We start from the raw sequence: 8390 nt of genomic DNA, 5'->3' as shown, positions 1-8390 counted from the left end.
AGAAAAGATTGAAATTGCCAACAATTTCATCTTGCTTGGATTCACAGTCAATAACCTTGGGACTTGCAATCAGGAGATCAGAAGACATATAGCATTGGGAAAGTTTGCTGTCAGGAATCTCTCCAAGGTAAAGAGTAAGGATGTTAGCTTAAAGACTAAAGTGTGCCTGATTCAAGCCACAGTCTTTCCAGTCTCTTGCTATGCATCCAAGAGCTGGATAATGAATAAAGATGGCAGGAGAAGGATAAGCGCATTTGAGTTGCGGTGTTGGATAAGAGTGCTGAATATCCCACAGCCTGCCAAAACCCCCAAATATACATCTTAGGGAAAGTGCAGCAAGAGTGTTAATTGAAGGCAAAGGTGGTGAAGCTTTGTCTCACATATTTTGGACTTGCTGTTAGGAGTGCCTTTTCCTTGGAAAAGAGCATAATGCTTGGAAAGAAGTGTCAGTGAAGGACAGGAAGATCCTCAACAAGATGGATTGATATACTCTTTGCAGTAATGGACTCAAATGTGTTGAGGATGATATGAATGGTGCAGGATAGGATAAAGTCCAAATCTATTGTTTAAAGGGTCACTATGAGTCATAGCAGGGATAACATTGCTGAGGACAGATGGATCCTGGCTGAAATCAAAGACTACCAGAAGAATATCTATTTGTGTTTTATTGACTATGCAAAGGCATAGACTGTGTGGATGATAACAAACTGTGGCTGACATTGAGAAGAATGGGAGTCCCAGAGCACTTAATTGTGCTTATGAGGAACCTATAGCTGGACCAGGAGGCTGTTGTGCGGATAGAACAGAACACTTCATGGTTTAAAATTGAGAAGAGAGTATATCAGCGTTGTATTCTCTCTCCATATCTATTCAGTCTATATGCTGAGCAAATTATCTGAGAACCTAGACTCTATGAAGAATAGTGAAGCATCAGGATTGGAGGGAGACTCATCAACCTGCATAATGCAGATGACACAACCTTGCTTGCAGAAAATGAGGAGGACTTGAAGTACTTGTTGCACATTATCGAGGAATGCAGCCTGCAATATGAATTGCATCTCAGTGTCAAGAAGACAAAAATTCTTTCCACTGGACCAATATGCAGTTCATGATGGATGGAGAGGAGACTGAAACTATCAACAGATTCAACTTGCTTGGATCCACGATTAACACCCTTGGTACCAGCAGTCAGGAAATAAGAAAAATGCATTGCACTGGGGAAATTTGAAGTTAGGGATCTTTCCAAGTTATTGAGGAGTAATGATGTCAGTTTAAGGACTAGGCACATCTGATTCAGGTGATAGTCTTTCTGGTTACTTGCTATGCATTTGAGAGCTGAACGATGACTAAGGATTACAGAAAAAGAACTGATGCCTTTGAGCTGTGGTGTTGGAGAAAAGCACTGAACATCCCATGGATGGCTAAGAAAAAGAACAGATATGTCTTGGAGAAGCTGCAGCTAAGATGCTCTTTGGCTAGAAGGGGCTATTCCTTGGAGAGGGACATGATGCTGGGAAAGGTGGAGGGTCAGTGAAGGAGAGGAAGACACTCAACCAGGTGTATTTACATAGTGACTTTTGCAATGGGCTCTTGTGTGTCAGGGAGGGTGGTACAGGATAAAACAGGGTTTAGAATTTTTGTTCACAGGGTCTTTATGAGTCAACTTGATGGCACCTAAAAACAATGAGTTGTACTCACCTTGATGGCACTGGGCAAAAACAACAACCCCCAATATAGAACACTTCAAGACTGCAGCTAGAGGCTTGAATTTGTTCTTCAGTTCTTTACGTTTAAGAAATACAAGTGTGTTCTTCCCTTTTCATTTTCTATCTTTAATTTTTTTGTATATCATTCTTTTACTTTACTTTGTCTTCTTGGGCTGCTTTTTGAAATCTTCTGTTCATCTCCACTATTTCTTTCATCTGTTTTAGCTTTTCTATATTCTATAGGAAATTTAAAAATCTCTTCTGATATTCATTTTGGTATCTCCTGTCTTTTTTTAAAAAAAAATAGTCTTTCATTTCTTTTTTGTTTTTTAAATTAATTTTAATGAAAGTTTACGGTTTCTCATCATTCATTACTGCACTTTTCTCCCTCCCCATCCCTCCCCCATCGACTCCATCTTTTTAAGGACCTTTTTCGTTCTGCATGTATTATGTTCTTAATGTCATCACACATCAAGGTCTGGTTTGGTCTTCTGTTGTTTGTGTTCAATGTACTCTTAAAATGGTCTCTAAATTTAGGTGAGATGTACTCAAGGTCAGACTTTGTCTCTCGTGGACTTGTTTTCACTTTTGTTGTAAAAGAAATTTTTATTCTTCTTTTTGAACACTACTGGGTAATCAACCTCATAGCTGTCAGCTTGGAACCAACATATAACTGATCCTCCACTGCATTTCTGAGGCTATATATTGCACAGGAGGAGATGGCCACTCTTTCCCCCATGGAGCCATTGGCAGATTTGAACTGTCAGAAAGATGTGGCATTTGGTTTAGCCATGAAACTCTCTATGGATTATTCCACAGAGCTCCCTATTGGGTGATAGAAGAAATAAAAATGAAACTTAAAAATTTATTTAAACAGGGGGGTGGGGGGAAGGGATGTGGGAATTGTATACTAATGAAGGAATATTTTTTTTCTTTTTCTCTTCGGATTTATTTTCTCTTCGGAGAGGGGAGCGAGCTGGTGGGGAGGGGTGGGCAGGGAGGAAAGTGGGGCAATGAATGCATGGAAATCCAAAACCTCTGTAAATGTCTATTAAAATTAATAATAAAAATTTTTTTTAAAATTTATTAAAACAATGAGAAGGAAAACATGCTTTGGGGGACACGGACACACACACAAAACCTCAGAGGTAAATTTGTAGCAGCAAATGCACACATTAGAAAAGAAGCAGACACAACCAAGCCTCAGCTGCAACAGGCTGGCTCTCCAGCGCTGCTGCCTGCCCTGGGCCTTCATCACCGAGTGCATACTGACATGTAGGCCTCAGAGGTCAGGGGAAGGTTGTGATGTCTTGACTGTACCTTCCCAAATTAAAAAAAAAAAAAAGATAAGAAGCAGAATCAAAACAAACTCCCTAAGGCAACATCTTTAAAAATTCAAAAAAGAACAGGAAGCACAGTTTATAATCTTCAGAAGAAAGAAAATAATAATAAAGATAAGAGCGGAAATAAATGAAACAGAAAACAACAGGAAGAACTAACAAGACTAAAAGTTGGTTTTTTGAAATGATTAATAACATCGGCAAACTCCTGACAAATCTAACAAAGAACAAGATGCCAACAACATGAATAGGAAATTAAATACATGACCTCACAACAGAACCAATTGAAATAAAGAGTAATAACAATACTATGAAGATATTTGTATTCTTGATTGTCTTTATGATTTTCTGTCAGAAGTACAATATCTACCTATCAGTTCACTGTATTGGGGGAATCATTTGCATGTTGCTAATTACTTTACCATAGAGAAAAGATGGAGAAGAGATTTATAGATGGAGAAGAGATTGAAACTGTCAACAACTTCATCTTGCTAGGATCAATAATTAACACCCTAGGCACCAGCAATCAGGAAATAAGGAGAGGCATTGCACAGGGAAAGTCGGCGGTTAGAGACCTCTCCAAATTGTTGAGGCGTAATGATGTCAGTTTGAAGACTAAGGTGCATCTAATTCAGGCCGTGGTCTTTCTTATCATTTGCTATGCATCTAAGAGTCAGATGATGAATAGAGATGACAGTAGGAAAATTGATGCCTTTGAGCTGTGGTGTTGGAGAAAGTACTGAACATCCCATGGATAGCCAAAAGAACAAACAAATATGTCTTGGAGAGAATGTAGCCAGAATGCTTTTTGGAGGCAAAGATGATGAGGCTTTGTGTCACATATTTCAGGCATGTTGCTAGGAGGGTCTATTCCTTGGTGAGAGACATGATGCTTGGGAGGGTGGAGAGTTGGCGAAGGAGATGAAGACATAAAGACCTGGTGGATTGACACAGTGACTGCACAATGGGCTCTAGTGTGTCAGGAAGTGTGAAGATGGCACAGGATAGGACAGAGTTCAGATCTGTTGTTCATAGGGTCACTATGAGTCCTACTTGCCTTGACGTCACCTAACAACAACAATTACTTTATCAAGATACTATTTTGGTTACCATGGACTTGCTTTAATTTTCTTCCACCTCAGTTTAAACTCGCATATGAGTAATTGATGATCTGTTTCACAGTCAGCACTTGGCCTGGTTTTGACTACTGATGTTAATCTTCTCCAACTATTCCTTCCACAGATATAATCAATCTGATTGCTATCTCGTCCATCAGGTAAGGTCCATGTATAAAGCCACCATTTATGGTTTTTTAAAATGTATTTCTGCTCAGAGCACAGCAGTAGTTGTGAGGCAAGCTTTTGTCTCTTCACCATCTGGAACCTGCACTGAGCAACCACGTCCAAGGTCCCTGCAGTTGGCATTGGTCTTGGCATCGCCTGCTCCTGCATCTGGGTCTTCCAAGAAGGGAAAATGAAGATCATTGCAAATGATCAGGGCAACCAAATTGTTTCAAACCATGTCAAATTTACTGATACTGAATGATTGATTTAGCAATGCAGCAAAGAACCAAGTTTACAATGAATCCCACTAACACAGTATTTGATGCCAAATGTCTCACTGAGTATAGATTTGATGATGCTGTTGTGCAGTTGCATATGAAACACTGGCCCTTCATGGTCCAAGTGGAATATAAAGGAGAGACCAAAAGTTTCTCTCCAGAGGAGGTGTCATCTATACTTCTCACAAAGATGAAGGAAATTGCAGAGCCTATCTCGGCAAGACTATCACTGATGCTGTTGTCCCTGCAGCCTGCTTCAACGACTCTCAGAATCAGACTACCAAAGATGCTGGAACCATTGCTGGCCTCAATGTTCCCTGAATCATCAATGAGCCAATCAGTGCTCCTATTGCTTATAGTTCAGAAAAAAGGTTGGTGCTGAAAGGAATGTGCTGATCTTTGACTTAGGAGATGGCACTTTTGATGTGTCAGTTCTTACTAAATGGAGATGGGATATTGGAGGTAAAGTCTACAGCTGGAGACACTTGGGTAGAGAAGATTTTGACAACAGAATGGTCAACGATTTCATTGCAGAGTTCAAGTGCAAGCATAAGAAAGACATCAGTGAAAACAAAAGGGCTGTCAGAAGTCTCTGCATTGCTTGTGAGCGTGTAAAGCACACAATTTCTTCCAACACTCAGGCCAGTATTGAGATTGATTCTCTGTATGAGGGAATCAACTTCTACACTTCCATTACCTGAGCCCGCTTTGAAGAATTGAATGCTGATCTTTTCTGTGGCACTCTGGACCCTCTGGAAAAAGCCCTGCGGGATGCCAATGTAAACAAGTCACCTCCCCATGATATTGTCTCAGTGGGGGGTTCTACTCAAATTCCCCAGATTCAGAAACTTCTTCATGATTTCTTCAATGGAAAGGAATTGAACAAGGGCATCAACCCAGATGAGGCTGTTGCTTATGGTGCAGCTGCCCAGACGGCCATTCTCTCTGGAGACAAATCTGAAAATGTTCAAGATTTGCTGCTTCTGGATGTCACTCTACTTAATTTTGGTATTGAAACTGCTGGTGGAGTCATAACTGCCCCCATCAAGTGGAATACCACCATTCCTACCAAGAAAACACAGACCTTCACAACCTGCTCGGACAGCCAGCCTGGTGTACTCATTCAGGTCTATGAAGGTGAGCGTGTCATGACCAAAAATAACAACCTGCTTGGCAGGTTCGAACTCAGTGGGATGCCACCTGCACCTCATGGTGTTCCTTAGACTGAAGTCACCTTTGACACTGATGCCAATGGTGAATATTAATATATTTTCTGCTGACAAGAGAACTAGAAAAGAAAACATGATTACCATCTTTAAATGACAAGGGCTGCTTGAGTAAAGAAGACATTGAGTGAATAGCCCAGGAGGCTGAGAAGTACAAAACTGAATATGAGAATCGGAGAGATTAGGTATATCCTAAAGTTTCCTTTGAATCTTACATGTTTGATATGAAAGCAACAGTTGAAGACGAAAAGCTTCAAGGCAAGATGAATGACAAGGACAAGCAGAAGATCCCTGACAAGTGCAATGAAATTATCAACTGGCTTGATAATAATCAGACTGCAGAAAAGGAGCAATTCAAGCATCAGCTGCAGGAGCTGGAAAAGGTCTGCAACGCCCCCATCAGCAAGCTGTACCAGCATCCCTGGAGGCTTCCCTGGTGGTGGACCTCCTCCAGAGTGTGGTTCCTCTTCTAGACACACCATTGACTAAAGCCAATCTGAAACACGTTAGCATTGTTTCATAGTAAAAAAAAAAATTAAAAATTGAAGGACTCTGATGCAACCACTGTGTAAGGCAGTATGGCACTATCTCAAAAAGTTGCAAATAGAGGTACCATTTGACCGAGCAATTCCACTACTGGGAATATACCCTAAAGAGACCATAACTGACATTCAAGCAGATATATGCAGATCCATGTCTATCGCGGCTTTGTTCACAATAATGAGCTGGAAACAACCTAAGTGCCCCTCAACAAATGAATGGATAGAGAAGCTGTGGTATATTCACACAATGGAATACTATGTTGCATTGAAAAGTAGGGAACTTATGCAATATTATTCAACATGGGTAACCCTGGAGGACATTATGCTGAGTGAAATATCTCAGTCACAAAAGGACAAATATTGCATGTACAAATACTACAGTACAAATACTGTTGTAAAACAGGACTGACTTCGGAGTTAGGGGGAGACTGAGAAAGATGGGTTCAATAATGTATACTGCATTGAAACAGATGAGGGAGAAAACTGTTTAAAAGGGATATGTGATTAGGTATTTTTGTCATGATGGGAGTCCAGAGAGAAGACTGCATAGTGGAGTGGACCTGGGAGGAGGGATTGTAAAACAACGAAAGAATTTTTCTTTTACTTTTCCAAGAGGGTAGTGTACTAGGGGGGAGGGCCGGGAGGGGAGAAATGTGCAACAATAAACGAATGGTAATAAAAAAAAAATTGAAGAACTTAAATTTATAGCATATTGCAATTTCAAAATTTAAACTGCTAAATTCCTGGACATTGTCAATACTTGAATACGGAATATGTGCACAGGGAAAGGAAGCAACATTGCACTTTATTATCACTGTATTGTAACTGGAAAATGGAATGTCTCAAATAAAAATGTGTCTAAAATCGGCATCATTTAAAAAAGATATTTGCAATGAATAAATTATTGAATGTACAAAATTCAATCATTCTATTTCTGTACTAAAGTCTGTACTTTCCAACTACCATTACTTATTCAATATTTCTAACTTTCACCTTCCAATCACCAGCAATCATTCACGCACCTTGATTGCATGTTTGGTCAATTTTGGACTGTAAGATTTGGTAAAAATCTTCAGTTCCTTTCTCTTTGGCTTTAGCTGTTGGTATGTATATTGACTAACAGTCATATTATCAGGTCTTCCTTGCATACATATGGATGCTATCCTATCACTCACAACATTGCACTTCAGGATAGAACTTAAAATTTCTTTCCAGTCTTTTAAACTATGAATACACCACATTCTTCTGTTTTTCATGTCCAGTGTAGGATACAATATGATTGTCTGAATCAAAGTGGCCAAAGCCAGCCCATATCATCTCATTAATGGTTAGCATGTTGATGTTCATGCATTCCATTTCTTTTCTTTTCACAACTTATAGTTTTCCAACATTCATCCTTCATACATTCCATGTTCCAACTAAGAAAGATGTCTGCAGCTCTTTCTCCTCACTGGATTGACTTCCAGGCTGAGCTCTACACCTAATATGATAACTATCCATGTTCCTCTATTGTTTATAAGGTTTTCGGAAGGCCACTGTTTAAGACGTAAATGGCTAATCCTGAATTTTAAAAAAATAATTTTAAGAATATATTTGAAGCATTGAACAGTAATGATTGAAAACCAGAAGAGTTGTGGGATAACATCAAGAATATCATTCATGAAGAGAGCAAAGACAGAGGCGGGGGGGGGGGGGGGAAATGAACATGAGAATAGATTCTGAAAATTGTATTAGAGTGTTGAGAAACCAAAACAAAGGGAAGAGATAGAGATGTTGAAGTAAAAGATCTGCATAGAAAATTCAAAGGACAGCTTGTGAAGACAAAATGTTATTACAGAATGTGCAAAGAGCAGGAATTGGAGAATAAAAAGGGAAGAACTTGCTTGGCATTTCTCAAGATGAAAGAACTGAAAATCAAAGGCAAATCCTATGTTGCAAGACTGAGAGATACTATGGGCAAAATCTTGAACGATCTAGGAAGCACTAAAAGAAGACGGAGGGAATACACAGAGTCA

General features: G+C 39.6%; 1 pseudogene; it reads left to right on the top strand.

Moving 5' to 3' along the window:
• Positions 1 to 2872: 2872 nt before the first annotated feature.
• On the top strand, positions 2873 to 6306 carry LOC102843646 (annotated as a pseudogene).
• The last annotated feature ends 2084 nt before the right edge of the window (positions 6307 to 8390 follow it).

This window comes from Elephantulus edwardii, unplaced genomic scaffold (assembly GCF_000299155.1).
Source record: "Elephantulus edwardii isolate Elephantulus edwardi_28Jun2011 unplaced genomic scaffold, EleEdw1.0 scaffold00049, whole genome shotgun sequence".
Lineage (NCBI taxonomy): Eukaryota > Metazoa > Chordata > Mammalia > Macroscelidea > Macroscelididae > Elephantulus > Elephantulus edwardii.
The sequence above is the reverse complement of the archived record's forward strand: the minus strand, read 5'-3'. Positions and strand labels throughout refer to the sequence as shown.